General features: G+C 33.1%; 1 protein-coding gene and 1 long non-coding RNA gene across 7 annotated transcripts in view; one reads left to right on the forward strand and one right to left on the reverse strand.

Annotated features, from left to right (window-relative positions):
* Positions 1–721, reverse strand: part of LOC143258408 (toll-like receptor Tollo) — an 81,131-nt gene extending 80,410 nt beyond the window's left edge. For 2 of the 6 annotated variants that reach the window (XR_013032268.1, XR_013032267.1), the window contains exon 1: positions 570–721. The gene's annotated coding sequence lies outside the window, so the exon portion shown is untranslated. The remainder of the gene's footprint in view (positions 1–569) is intronic. The other 4 variants (XM_076517307.1, XM_076517308.1, XM_076517309.1 and 1 more) reach the window with 4 other exon arrangements.
* LOC143258409 (uncharacterized) overlaps positions 1–16,179 on the forward strand; it is a 36,478-nt gene that overhangs the window by 3,464 nt on the left and 16,835 nt on the right. The window contains exon 2 of the long non-coding RNA XR_013032269.1: positions 1,071–1,153. This is a non-coding gene — a long non-coding RNA (uncharacterized LOC143258409). The remainder of the gene's footprint in view (positions 1–1,070; positions 1,154–16,179) is intronic.

Here is a 16,179-nt window from a genome sequence, read left to right on the forward strand (position 1 = left end):
TCTTTAAAGCTGTTATTACTAAAAGTATGAATTCATTACCTAGGCCTTATAACAGATAACTGGAAAAAGCAAATCAGATTGGGCTATGACTTAGATGTAAATTATATTATACTGGATTCAAATGTATAACTTGGTCACTATTATTCTGTTTAGGCTAGAATGTTTTTGCTGATAATAGCATTTGCAGCCTGATTGATCTTTGGTCCAAGAAATTCGGAACCACAAACTGTAATTCGACACTCACTACAGCGTAGTAATAACCTTAAAATAAGTTTTATTCTAACCTCTTACACCGTTAAACTACATTTGCAATATTTAGTTTACGTGTATTATTGATTGCTTCATGGAAATTATAATGTTAGTTCAAGGAAACTACAAAAGACGAATTCATGAGGATCACAAGCTTGGGCTACACATCCACTTTGAAGGCAGTCATGTGAGCTACTTCTTGTGGTAGTGGCTGGATTAAGTTCGACACGATTACCAAGGCGCTCATATTTTAGCTTGCTCCCAGAGCGTAGCGTACAATAACTTACAAAACCAAATAGGATAAACATATCAATCCCTACCTGAACTGTTACTGCAGATTGTAGCTATGAAATCTGAGTAGGATCTATGTTTATCCACAAGCTCTGTGCACGAACGTTCTTACAGTTCAATCTCCCTTGCTTGTCGACTGGTGAGATACAGCTGGGGAGCTTTCTTTATACTGGCTCAGGTGTGCACCCTGGTGACAAACAACAAGACTAAGCTGTTGTTAAGCTCAAACGTTTTCTAACGACAACTCGACTTATAAACACAAGTGTATCTTTACTAAAAATGGTGGAGAGTAGTGTTAAATAACTTTGTATGATGTTGATATAATTATTTCTGCAAGATAAAAGGTAACTAAATGATAAGTAATGCTTAGTATAGTTCTTGTTAAGTCTTCTATAACTTAATATTCTGCTTCCATAACTTGTTTATAAAATTATTTATCGATAAATAGACTTAAATTACTATTGGAACAGCTGGTTCTGTATTCCATAATTTGTCATTTACATAAACACACGTGTTATCTTTCTTTACAGTATAATCTAATTTTCTCCAATCCATCCAATTGTATTCCAGTTTCACGCTTGGAGAAGTGATCACCATGTATTCCCAGATATAAGTAAGTTCAATTAACCTAATTTTTTTTTTAGATGAAACTATGTTTCAGTCATATAGTTTCAAGTTTAGTACCTTACCAAACTATCATGTCTTTTAATACTGATCCCGGGTTCTTGGACTAAAATAAGTAAAACCTTTTTGAACATGGGACAAGTCATGAATAGCTGTTACCGTGTTAATATCTCTGTAAACAAGGAATATAGTTTACACTGAATTATCAGTCTGACAACGTCTAACTCATTTTACTTTATCTAAGTCTTCAAGTTAAACACAAAGTGAGGAAGAAAACATGTTTCATTATTTATCTTTCAAGTAAGTTGTTCAGTCAGAAAACAAACACTAGTACCCAACATAATAGTCTATTACGAATTGAAATATGGCCGTAACATGTTTTCGATATTTTAAGAATTTAATTCATGGAAAATAATGGTTAGATGATTGAAAACAACCTATGGTAAACTGGTTTCTGCTATGTAGGATTTGTGCTGTTGGATCAAACCATAGATGAGGATTTATGTTAGAAGCTGCGAGTTAAGACTTTTTGGGCGACTTTTAACCATAGATATAGTACCATTTTTGAGCATTAAACGTTCTAATTCTGGATCCCCTAGACTTCTAGAGGTAGTCAAGCAATATAAACACCAATTATCGGACATTATAGAAAACAGTTCTTCAGGTTTGTTGATGCAATTGGATCTTTATCTCGAAATCAGTTTGTTGAAAAATTTAGTACACTGAAGCAAAAGTTTTGAAATGTTTTATGGGAAAGTTCATATTTAAACAATACATTGATAACATTGTTGTTTTAAATATTTTATGCGTTGCGTGTTGACTTTTAATTCTTATTTATCTTTTAACTGGAACATCTTTTGTCATCTCCAATCCATTCTCTAGTCTCTGGAATCATCCAATTTTCCTCCTATTTTATCAATCAAAATTCCTAATAGTCTATTCTCAGGTTCAATTATATGGCCAAAGTCGTGAATCTTTCGATTTCAATACGTATCCAGGACTTAAATTGTCCAGTAACTTAATTGGTACTTTCTACATTTATCCCTGCTTCTCGTTGTGTCATCTGAAATGACAACAGAACTCCTGGATATGATTTTCGGTCCATTTTGAAGCAGGTCTTCAACTGTGTTTTCAAGTCAGTTGTTTACTACATGTTTTGCAGCTTCTTCAACTGTAGCCTTATATATGAAAGCTTGGTCTCTTGATAAACGAATGTTTCCATGGCAGCGCCAACACATTTAAACGGTAGTGTATATGACTGTTGACACCTATCCCCTCTCGTATATTGTTGTTTTAACTAGAAAAATTATTAAACTTCTAATTTACATTTTATGATTGTAAAACATGCACCTAAAAACCTTAAGAAACCACGTGAGGTACAGATGTTTACCTGTACCCTACTTATGATTTCTCTCAGTTAAATTAATGAACATTTTTCGTTTGTTTAAATGCTTAAAAGTTTTTCCCATTTTTTCTCCACTTTCCTTTGTATCCATCGTTATCAGAAGATTATTTTACTGATGTATATTATGTGTCGTTATACTTATTATTTTGATACAATTCTCTTTGGTTTGTTTTGAACTTCGCGCAATATACAGGAGAGCCATCTGCGCTAGCTGTCCCTAATTTTGCAGTGTAAAACTAGAGGTAAGGCAGATAGTTATCACCACCCACAACCAACTTTTGGTCTACTCTTCTACCAACAAATAGTAGGATTGACCGTCACATTATAACGTCTCCACGACTGAAAGGGCGAGCATATTTGATGTGACACGCATTTGAACTCGCAATCCTCAGATTACGAGTCGAGTGCCTTAACCATCTGGCCATGCTGGGCCATATTTTTGTCTTGGTATCCATTAGACTAATTTGTAAATTGATTTTTGTCTTAATGTTCATTATCTAAAGTTCCTGGTCGTCCGAAGGCTAACGTGTTGGGTTTCGAATCGGTAACTTTAAAGTCCGAGTTGACAATATGCTGCTGAACATAGATCCTCACTTTCATACGTGAGAGCCTTATAAATGTATAAATTTATAAATGTATAAATGTAATAATTCTGTTTAGCTTATAGTAGGTGGTGGGCTGCCCTCCCTCTTCTAATCCCTGTGGTCCTCTAATCATTTTCTTTAAGCAAGATGTGTCGTATGAGGTGCCTTTCGGTTTGGAAATACGAACTTATATTTTGCGAAAATTTATTATGATGTAATTTAGTTACTTTATTTCATTGTTTTGTTAAATGTTGGTACATTAGTTATTTATTTTTCCTTCTTTATTATTAATCTTCTATTATATTTATTGTTAACATAATATCCTCATTGCCTTACTTGTTACATTTGTTTTGATTTCCATGCTATTGTTCTAATTTTATATCACCGTACACATGCTAGTCACGTGACATTTGTTTTGATTTCCTTGCTGTTGTTCTAAAGTTATCATACCTTTATCACTGCTTGTTAGGTTTGATGGAAGGCTTTGATACAAAACATCTAATTTAGTATCAAAATTGTAAGCCATTTTACTCTGCGGGTCTGACTTTTAAATTTTTTATACATTATTAACATATATTCCTCAATGTACGTTTCAATGACGTTTCTTTTCTTTTCTCAGTTAATAATATTAAAGACTAAGATTCATTTAATCTACGAAAAAAAATACTTTCGGAGTGAAATTTATTAAAGAATGCATTTCTTGTTTTAATGGATAAAAACATTCACTTTATGTCTAATGACGTATTAGGCAAACCCAGCTGTTAAATAGCAAAGACGTTAGAATGAATTTCACTGATTTTGCCAGAATCCATTTTGTTATTCTATTGTTAAATTCAACGCATTTCAGCAGCACTTAGTCAGTGAAACACTTGATTTTTATGTACCTGAAAATTCGGTATTATGTAAGTTGAAAAAACTTTACGTAAAGGAAAGAAGTCAGATCTATCTATTTTAACTAGTGCAAAGCTTTTGGTTTGAATTACTTAGCGAATTTTTTATTTTTCCTTATTATTACCTGTGTCAGATTAACTGGACTATTGCTTTAGTTTAGTTTTGTTCTTAATCTTAGTTGGTAAGTGTACTGGACTGTAGACTCGATTTTCCGTGGTTCACGTTTCATTACAGCAAAGAACCAACAGAAAAGAACAAAAAAATATGCTCCACTCTTAATCTTCGATGAGTTATAAGCGTGACTGTCAAATCGCATTGTTCGATTAAATGACATCAGGAGTTGGTGATGAGTGATGTTAAATAGCTTTCTTACCTCTAGTATATCACCTCAAAATTAGGGACGACTAGTGCAGATAACCCTCTGGTGGATTTAAGGGAAATTCAACAAAACAAATTTTAATTTGGCAACGAAAATGGAAATGACAAACTTTCCAACCAAAAGATTAATTTTATTTATTGTATAAACAATTGTCGGTATATTTCACTGGAATCTCTGGAAGACAAATCCACAAGTTTTGCTTGTATTACAGTAAATTATCGCTTTTAAGATAGAAAATTTACGAGTCGAACTGAACTCTTCACTTTTTCAAGATGCATCATTATGTCACCATTGTTATTTCGAACATTATGAACAATAATATTGTCAGTTTCGGTTATGTTTGAATATGAAAACATCCACAGTTACTGTTATCACCTTTTGAATCAGTGAAATATGAGAGACGATTTTATATTTCACTTAGAGATTGTTAAGTTCTATAACGGATAAAGAAAGTGATAATTTGATTATTGTATATATGTTTATTAACTATATAGCATATTCGATTGTCAGGAAAAAGAAAATGCCTGTTTGTTTCTTGTTAGGCGCAAAGCTACGTAATGTCCAGCTAAATATGCCGTGTCCATCACGGGTATCGAAACCTGTTGTTTAGGCTTATAGTAAAAACCATATGATATTTATGTTTACCGATTCTTTGTAGAAAGATGTGGTCTTACAGAAAAAGAATAATTTGATGATAAATTGTGTTTCATTTTCATATAGAGAACAGATTAAGCCAATTATTTGAACGATGAAATATATTTGCTATTTTAATATAAAACTGATTAACCTAATAATTTATATGATGAAATATATAAGAGCTGGTGTGAAACTACTCCAGAGTTCTAAAGAGGAAAATCAGCAAAATAAGTCTGATATAAGTGTTACCCGAGTATCCAAAACAAAACACACTGGTAGAAAAAAATCTATAGTGTGAAGTTCACTAAATGAATTAGGGTAGATTACAAACAACCATAGAGATCCAGTGTTAATATTATTAAAATATCTAGGAGATTTCAAAACAATAAGAAAGACTAATTTGAATATTGTTGAAATATCTGGAAGGATTCAAGCCAACAGAGAGGACAATTGTAGCGAATATTGTCGAAATATCTAAGAGGTTTCAAATCAACAGAGAAGACTAGTGTGATGAATACTGTTGAAATATCTAGGAGATTTCAAGTCAGCAGAAAAGACTAGTGCAGTGAATATTCATCATCTAGGAAATGTCAAACCAGCAGAGAAGCCTCTTGTGAATAGCAACACCAACAAGAAATAAAGCTAGAGAAAATATTTAATATGAATATCATTTTGAATTTTTCTCTGTTTATATCACTTCTCAAACCGAAACATTTCAGTAGATAAACAATATCAGATATCCAAGAAATAAAATGTTTTTGATATAGTGAGTTCATAAATAGTTGAAATGTCAAACCATCATCGTCTCACTTCCGAAGCTTTTTTCAGTTGGCTAGAAGACTTAAGGCAACAGACAATATCTTATATCAAAATTTACCCATTGTCCTACAGAGTTCAACCACATCAAATGGTGTATAATGTGAAGACGTTTTTGAAGTTCAACAACAGATGATGTCCAATGAAGAATGGTTTCACAATTTGTTAGAACTCGTCAAGTTATCATGTAATGTATAATTGAAAGGATTGTTTTTCTAAATACGTACAGATCTCAAACCAAATGGTGATGTCTAGTCACAAGAGCTTCCCAGTTTCTTTTATAGAAATCAAACCAGCAGATGTTTTCTAATTGAATGAAATAAAAATTGCTTCAAAACCGTACAAATCTCAAACCAGCTGGAGATTTCTGGCTGAAAAAATCACACAAACCCTACACAACTCAAACTAGTTGACGATGTCTGATTGAAGAAAAAAGATTTAAGTAGCTATAAGACTGACACCAATTATTGATATTTCATTGGAAAAGTATTCCATTGTCTTACTGATCTGAAACTAGCTAATAATGTCTGATTGAAAAAAACAACAAACAAGAACGAATAAAATACTTACAGCACCCAAACCATGTCATGATATTTCATTGGAAAAGTTTCCCGTTGTTTTACCGATCTCAGATGACGTCAGTTGAGTAGGTTGCTGTGAAACTCTATAAAACTAAAATACACTGAGAGCGTGTTTACTAAAAATCGCTCCAGTGTTTTGAAACCAGCAGATCAAGTGTGAACATTACAGAGACGTTCTGTTTCTTCCACGACAAATTATAAAATATTTTTCTGTAAGGTAGAAAAAGTAAGTCTGGAACAGCTAAATCCACGAGACGAATTTTGGCGAAACGACTGAAAAAAATTTAAAATTTTGACATTAGCTTAGTAATATTCTAAATCACTTTCTTGTTTGTAGTTAAGAACAAAGCTACGCATTGAGCTATAAGTGCTCTGCCCACCATGGGTATAAAAAACGAGGTTTCTAGCGTTGTAAGTTCGTTGACATGTCGCTGTGCCACTAGGGGAGGGCAAGTAATTTTCTACTCTTTGTATAATAATAACCTGTGAAGCTAAGTGCAGTTATTGCATGAGTCAAAAACTGAGAAATATGGAAAAAAAAACTCACCATTATAAAAACAAATAAATAAAAAAGATATACCTTGTTATTGAGTGTGTGTGTGTTTTCATATAGCAAAGCCACATCGGTCTATCCCTTGAGTCTGAACAGGAATCGAAAGCTGATTTTAGCGTTGTAGATCCGTAGACTTACCGCTGTACCAGCAGAGGACCCTTATTATTGAATCACAATAGGTGTCAAAATTGGCTTTCTCAAAATGTTCAGAATTCTTAAGGTATTTTTACTCGTTATTTCTGAATTAAGTGAAAATAAATAAATAAATAATTGGTATTTAAAATAAATATTTTCGTGTTTTCAATCCTGACTTTAATTATTATTTGTAAACGGCCGAAATAAAATTCATAATAAATATACTCCATATATTTAATGTAGTTCAAACCAGGAAGGCTGTTTTTCGTATATTTGATGATATAAATAGCATCTAAGCCCCTACTCTCTCTATGATATTACAGCCGACCTGATGAACCCGGGTATTGGGCGAAAGACCTCGTTGGCAGTAGATGGGGGAAGACATGGTGACATATTACATACTATTCTTTGTTTTCACCTATAAGCTTTCAGAAATACCTAACAAATAAATGGCACTTGAACTTAAAGGGAAAAATATTCATACTCGTGTATTTAATTAACTGGAAGAATGTTCTTACGTGCGTATTTTAGAGACTTTTTTTGACCCAGTAATATTGGCACCTTCTTGTGTTTGCCATTCTCGTTAATTACTAAAATGTATTAACAATAATGGTAATCCCATACATTAACATGTTAACAGAGAAGCTTTGCGTACGTTAACTAGTATTACTACCATTTAAAGTTCTTCTATTGGATAGTTATTCTCTATATATTATGCGAAGAAGGCTATAACCACTGTTTGATATGAATAAAGTTTTACTAGATTTTATAACTTGCGACAAAAATAACGTGATTCCGGCTCTCCAACTCACAGGACTCTTTGTTTTAAACGGCTATTTATGAATTAAGTTGTTTTTGATCGTTAGGTAAACTTTCAATGGACATATTAATCTAAGAAAAGCTGAGTTTTCAGCATAACTTCAAAAGATGACAATCAGATCATAAGCCTATAATGGTTTATTTATTTATTTAATAATTTATTTATTATTTGTTTGCAAAAACTTCAAACAGTTAAATTATTTTGTAACGTTTCCGTTTATTTGAGATTAGATTTTGTCACTGCTAAAGTTTTTGAAAGCCATCTCGGAATGATCTGCTTTTTTCTGTAACAGAACTGAACGAAACACAGAAATTAGTATTAGAAATGAGTGTAACTGAGTCTAATATTAATCGATATATTAGAGTACTTTTTTAGAGTTTGGTAAAGGAAACTTTTTCTATTCAGGATTAATTTCAATCACTTAGGATATTTTGTACAAATTATTTCTTCTTGTGTTCTCACTTAGACAATGTCACATTTTTATTAAACTTCCATGTGCTCCAGTGTTTTGTACAATTTGATTTATTTTCTTTCGATTAAAATATTTTAAACTCTGGATTAAGTTCTACATCTTTGAACATTGCATATAATTTTAATTTTTCTTCACTCACTTGGATTATTTCAAAGTTTAATTTAACTTCAATAACTCACGTATCGTGAAAATTTAACACAGGTTTGATTACATCTGAACCAACTGGACTATAACTCACAGATGTACTCACACTTCATCAGTTCAACTGTGGATATAAGCCGGATGATGATGTCATTTCTTAAAATACACACACACACATATATATATATATACCATGTATTAAATTATATCTTAGTTAGAACTAAAGCAACGCTGAAACGAAAAGGAAGGCGTGATTCCTCACTAACGCACCTTTGCAACGTTTTAAAGTGAGTATCTCCACTTTACAACTTTTGAGCTAATCTCATCTTTATATTTTCTAAATGTCTATCTTAACTTTACAACGTTTTAAAGTTTATCTAAACGTTACATCTGTTTCCTGGTTGGAGAATGTTAAGTTTTCGGATTTACAAAACTAATATTCGGGATTTTATTATCCGCGGTGGATACAACATATAGCCCAATGTGGCTTTGCTCTAAAGCGAACATTACCTTTGTTTCATGTTTATCTCAACCTTAAGAGTTTTTAAGTTTATCTCAACTTTACAAATTTTGAGGTTCATGTACACGAATATGAAAACCGTCAAATCCCAGATACGTGTCCGAACTCGTTTGTTGTGAAGATAAGATACTTTATTAACGAATCATAAAAATTATACATTTTTTATTAGTAGTAAAAAACAAACTATAATTTTATACACTGAGTGTTTTACCGTACTAGAGCTAGCCGGTATCTACAATACCTTTATCTAAGGACGTCTACGAAAAGTTTTACGGGATTGGGGGAAAGTAGTGTGAAATTGTGAATTGAATAAATAATCATATACATATGCTGAATGAATAAAAAAATAATTATGTTTTTCATTTTCCAGGAGACAAGTGACCCTCTTACTCCCCCTACGGACATTCATGTATTTACGCAGAAATAGTTGTAATATGGAGAGCTTATATTCCAATATTTACATTAAAGGAGTGTTAGACATTGAATTTCATAAGTCAACGGGTTAAGCGGCATTTAACGTAAATTAAATTCTTCTGTATCTAAAATAGTCGCGAAAAAATGATGGTCTTTGTGTAAAAGTTGAGTACATTACACTATATGATTTTTAAGTGCAAATCGACAAGTCAGTGACAAAATAGCCGAAATATATTAGAACGGGACTGTATTAGAACTATATTTTCGTTTTTTTTTACTTACATAGGTAGTTTAAAATTACCAAAACTAATCAGTATTGTGAAATTTAAGCAACTATTAATTACTTAAACTATTAATTCTGTGTTACTTAACGACATTGGAAAACAAATGAATATGAATCAACGTGGGATATTAGAAATATCCAGAAAGAGACCTACAACAAATCTGCCACAGCTGTGGTAAACAAAGTGTTTCATCTTGTAACAGGTGAAGAGGATACATGAACACATAGCTCAATAGACAAAAGTGTGCATTAGTCCCAAGTAACAATAAGTAAGAAGTTGCTTTCACAACATATCAGTTTAATCTTTACATGCCTCAAGCAGCTGGAAACTGATATGCTACTCCATACGAACACACAATAGTGAAGTCGTCATATACATTGACAGTGGATTTCTGTTGATACCGATGCTGAGAAATCGTCGTTCTCATATACTAGATAGCTTATAGAAATAAAAAGGGAGTGTTGGTGTGCATTTGACATGACAGATTTACGATGGAGCATTCTGCATTGGAAATTATTCCGACAGGCTATTGTCATGCATGGGCACGGCCGTCAGATAAAGCATTACAGAATGTCATGCCATGAAATATAAGATGTCACAAGATTCTAAGCTTGTTTTGATATAATATGCTGAACCTTTGTAAAGTTTCTGTTTGCATGCGTTATAAAAGTGACAATCGCTTCTTTGTAAGCAAGCGACATCTCCATTTGTTGTTTAAGTATTTTTGCCAGGTATTTGCGCTATTAAATGATATTGAATATACTTTCGTATTTGGGCTTGTTGTTTTTGATAGTGAAAATAAGACACATGAGAGTTCTTATGCCTAGATGTAAAAATTTAATGGTAGAAAATACTAGAATAGATCACACTTCTAATTCTCTATCATAATGAAAATCACTTCTGAGATATTTCCTGTTTCTGGTTCAGTTTTAGTGAAAATATGTCTTAGAAATATAACACTTCCGGTTTTGTGTGATATTGGAAATATGATCTGAAAAACGAGTATATCTGGTTTAATGTTAGGCAAATGGAAAAAAATCCTGTTTGTGGTTTAAAAGAATATCAGTGAAAGTACGTCCTACGAAAGATTATACCTCTGGTTGTTTCTAAGATAAATGTAAGTTAGTCATGAAAGACATAGTAATTCTGATTGGATGTGAGGTGAGTGGAAGTAAGTCCTGAGAGTGCTGATTGTGTGCAATATCAACAGTAGTAAATTATGGGAGAGTTATTTAATATCATTGTTTATGAGTTCACCGAAAAATAACTGTGATAGTTTTTTTTTATTCGTGGTTGAGTTCAAAAGCAAATATGTAATGGATGAATCTTATCTCCTGTTTGTGTGTATAAGGTGGGATGGCACAATGGTAGTTTGTCTAAGGGTTCGTGGTTTGGGTGCATTGCATAAACCCTCACTCTACTTATAAGGGAGATCAGTGTACTTTTAGTGTATTTAAAATCGTACCTATCGTAAGGTACAAAACCGATAAAACTACCTCGTGATATACAACAGTCAATTCCCGATGTAATAGTGTACTAATTAATGCGTAGAGAGTCGAAAATCAAAATCTAGTAAAGAAGAGTTAAATAAGTTAATTCCACTGATTTCTGTAAAGACTATTTTATTTCAACTGAGCCAAAAAAGAGAAAGATAACTGCGTATTTTGAGGTAAATAAATGAATATTACGTTTTTCATCTGTTATCAACATTTTTAAATGTCATTCGTAGTGATCGTAAGATGCATGTGCGCTTTGCACACAAATGTATTTTACCTCAGTTTTATCTGCTTGGTATTGAATAATTTCAGAAAGGTGACTTCGTTGTCTTTTTCTTACAATATCCTTATACATGCAGTGGGAAATAGAAGGGAACTTCAGAATCACAGTGAAAAAACAAACGAAAACCCACTGATACTAGAATTACGTAATTATACTACCAAAAGCTTTGTAATACAATCCTTTGCTATTGTAATAGCAATCATTTCACTTTGATGTGCGTTAATTATAAATATATCAGTAAAAGACAGTGTAGAATGTGTCATGAAAAACGCAAACGTCTCTCCTTTAGGTACGTAGAATGATAGAATAAAGTCAACAGTTCTGCCATTGTTTCCTGGAACTGAGGTTTAAGCTATTGTTTGTCAAACCTTTGTTTGAGGGAGGGCTTTGTGCTTCTTTTGTAATCACTTTGTAATCCTTACTTGATTGCACTTTATGTTTTTGCGGAGGATTTCCACTAATTTATTAGACGAAAAGAAGCCGTATCTTTGCGCTCACTAATCCTCAGCAGGAGCCACTTGTTTTTATGTTTTCATATAATCATAAGCAAAGATTAGGTACAGCTAAACTTTTGCAAGAATGTTTATTGTACTGACTGTTTTTTCTCTGTACAAATTTTTATGGTCTTCTGTATAAAGTTCGGTTTTTACGATAAAATCCTACACGATTATATATTTTGGTAGGTTGTAAGTGTAAACAAAAACATTTTGTTTACAGATGTACAGCTAGTTGCTAGAAATTCTATGTTTTTGATATTGACATTTGAAAACTTAAAAGTTGGACAAAAGAGAAGACATTGCATAGTCATGGACTGAAATGTAAGTACAAATCAAAAATATCTTGAAATTAAAAATAAAACTGAAACCCAATGGTTAATATTCCTTGATGTTTTGTTTCCTGTCTCTGCTGTTTAGAATATCAATAAATTTGTTTGGTGTTTACAATTCTCTTCTTCTCACCCTGACTCATTGTCCCTCTAACCTATAAGCGCATTGTCCTCCTGACCGTATGAGCTCATTGCTTGCAAAAGTTTCATATCTTTTCAAAGAGTAAATGTTTGAAAGTGGTAATGAACACAAAAATGTCGCTAACAAGCAACTGGGATGGGCTGGTGGTTAGTACGTTTGACTTGCACTTTGCGGTTCGGGGGAGGGTAGGGTTGATTCGAGTAGCTGACTCCAACATAGCCTAGTTGCTTTGTGCCATAAAACACTAAATCAACCAAATAAACTTTTCAGTCATGGGGATTTATAGTGACAATCAGTCCCGTTATCCGTTGGTGAAAGAGTAGCCCAAGAGGTTACGGTGTGTGATGATAACTAGGTACCTTCCCTCTAGCCTTTCACTACTAAATTAGGAACAGCTAAAAATATATTTTTCGTGTGCCTTTGCGCGATATTCAAAACCAACCGCTAACGTGAATTATATTTGTGAAACATTGTGAGTAAGTTAAGTTCAATTTAGTAGTCGAAGATATTTAATATTCCCTTTCAGCTGAGAACATATATTATAGAATTATTTAGAAATTGCTATTAATTTAAGCTGTTCACGCATACTGCATAGAGTTATCTCAGTGAGGTATCACATTGTTTGGTTCAAAAAATATTTTATGCTTTTTCTAAAAAATGAAGTTATGACACTATAGTGCCCCCCACTGGCTCAGCGGTATGTTTGCGGACTTACAACGCTAAAAACTGGGTTTCAATACCCGTGGTGGGCAGAGCACAGATAGCCCATTGTGTAGCTTTGTGCTTAATTAAAAAAAATGACTTTAGAGAAAATAAATTTGATTTTCTTTTACTGTATTTCTATTTGTGTTTCTATTTTTAGCTAATATCTTTCTTAGTAACCACTTTTGTATTTCTATTTTTGCGATAAATGATTTTATGAGCAAAATATCACAGTGTGTAAACGATCAATTTGTTCATCCGCCAGGATTGGCGGGTAACATATCTAAGATATGTGAGAAACTTGCAGACAAAGTAATAACATAGAAAAAATAATATAATATCACTAGTTGAGAATAGAGGTCATGATCAATGAAAAAAGAAAAAAAACGTTTCTAAACGCAACTTAGACAATAGAAGCATAGCAGAATGACTATAGAAATATATTGCATGAACTTACAACGAAAAGGCATACGTGACTTAAAAGCTAACTGCAAACGCGCTATTTGCAAAAGAAAAGCAGCAAACTGTTTACTAGGGTCATTAAGCAATAAAGAGTCTTAGTAACTCGGCCAAAAGGGCAGATTTTGTTTTAGGTTGAGAGCACAATGGCAAGATAACTGCAATAAATATCATGAAATAGTTGAGACACCAACACCTGTACATGTCACAAAATTTCCCATAAGTCACGAAAACACTTGATTAGGACGAACTGTTTACTAACAGCCCTAAGTGGACCATAAGTTAGGGAAAAGAAGTGTTGCATGCTTTGTCAACAACCATAAAACAATAAAGAAGAGGGTGTTCAGAGATATTCAGTTGCAATATCTGAAGTTCAAAGGCTGTTAGTCGGTGAACTACCTTAGAATAGAATATTTGCTGGGAGAATCTCATGCTTTACCCTGTATTCTAAAAATGTAGAGTAAGGAAAACCGTGCTGAAACACTGATGCTAAACAGAAATAGCCTGCTAGAAAATCGTCGAGTTTTCGGTTCTACTTAACCACAATTTATGTAACTTATCCCAAAAATGACCCTCAACAATGTTACTGCTTCACATTGAAAACAATATTACCTATAAAAATTGATTTTCGTAAAAGAAATTAAGCTATTTCTGAAGAAGAATTGTACACCAGCAAAACGAACCAGGTATCTTAATTATAAATAAATATTATATTCCAGGGAAAAACTAGAGTACTAGAGTGTAAGCACGACAAAAAACTTAAATTGTGTAAAATCTTTTCGCTTCAAAATCAGTTGCTTAAGAGGAATAACCAGTAATTAGTAATTTGGGATGAAACTCTAGCAATCGAAAACGTTTAGTTAAGTAGTAATGTCTAAAATTTATGTTTTAATTACGGTAGGAAAATGTAGTTAGTTAATAATTAACAAATATTCCATTCCAGGCGAAGTAGATACATTTATTTATTTAGTAATGTGATTTTTTTTTCATTCTAATCAAAGTAAAAATTATAGTTTACCAGTGGTTAACAAGTTTAGTCCTCATCACTGTAAGGAAATATAAGTAGTAGCCTGGAAACTAACTAATAAATGTAATAAAATTATTGAAGTTTTGTTTGTTTTTTGAATTTCTCACAAAGCTACTTGAGGGCTATCTGTGCTAACCGTCCCTAATTTAGCAGTGTAAGACTAGAGGGAAGGCAGCTAGTCATCACCACCCACCCCCAACTCTTGGGCTACTCTTTTACCAACGAATAGTGGGATTGACCGTAACATGATAACGTCCCCACGGCTGAAAGGGTGAGCATGTTTGGCGCGACGGGGATGCGAACCCGCGACCCTCAGATTATGAGTCGCACGCCTTAACACGCTTGGACATGCCGGGCCCAATTATGTAAGTAACAGCCTGAAAAAAGTTACGCTTTAATCAGAGTAGGTGAACAAATGTAGCTATTAGAATGAAAATTTAATTAAGATTTAATTGGAGAAGTGAAACGCTAATCAAAGTAAGAAAAGTAGCTACGTAATAGCATGGAAAAGATATGCAAAACAGGAAAAGTAGTTAAATATTAACTTGCAGAAGTCATGCACTGCGGTATGATAAAGTACCATGCACTTTCTGTCATATTGTTTTAGTATGTAATTTAATTTTGTTTTTTCATTTATTCTGGTGTACGTACAGTTTTCGCAGATCACGTTGGCCATGAAAACGTTCATTTCTTTCTAGTTCCATATTTCGTTACATCAACACTTTCTCTGTCTATGTACTTAGCGTATGAAAGTAGATACCAGTTCATTCTGCTGGTACGTCAGTTAATAAGTTGAAGTAATACTCTCTCTTGAAAATACGTTAATAAATAGCATTTTAACGTCATGTTTCAACGGCATTGACTAGTTAACGTGAGTAATGCAAGTCGCTCTGAAATAAGATATCAGACTACACATGACCTCGTCATGGCCAGGTGGCTAGGACACTCGACTTGTAATCTGAGGGGAGCGGGTTCGATTCCCCATCTTATCAAACATGCTCATTCTTTCAGCCGTAGAAGTATTATATTGTGACGATTAATCCTACTAATTGTTGGTAAAAGAGTAGCCCAAGAGCTGGCGGTAAGTCATGATGACTAACTGCCTTCCCTCTAGTCTTACACTGCTAAATTAGGAACGGCTAGTGCAGATAGCCTTCGAGTAGATTTGCGAGAAATTAAAACAAATAAACAAACAAAAAGGCTATAGAGAATAAGGAAATGGAATTAACAGTCCAGATCAAGCAACAGCCAACTTTTTTTGTCAAAATAAATACACAATATTTTAATAGCTTTTTTACAGTTTTTTTCACATCTCACAAACACATTAACACATATCTTTTCGAACCTCCGGTTACTCTTGTTGCCCTCAAATAAAATCAATTTTACCTAAGAATTTCAGGGTAAAAATATATATTTAAGTGGAAGCCAATTTTATGGAAAAGACGTAAA

The sequence above is a fragment of the Tachypleus tridentatus genome, chromosome 8, assembly GCF_004210375.1.
Source record: "Tachypleus tridentatus isolate NWPU-2018 chromosome 8, ASM421037v1, whole genome shotgun sequence".
In the NCBI taxonomy this organism is placed as follows: Eukaryota; Metazoa; Arthropoda; class Merostomata; order Xiphosura; family Limulidae; genus Tachypleus; species Tachypleus tridentatus.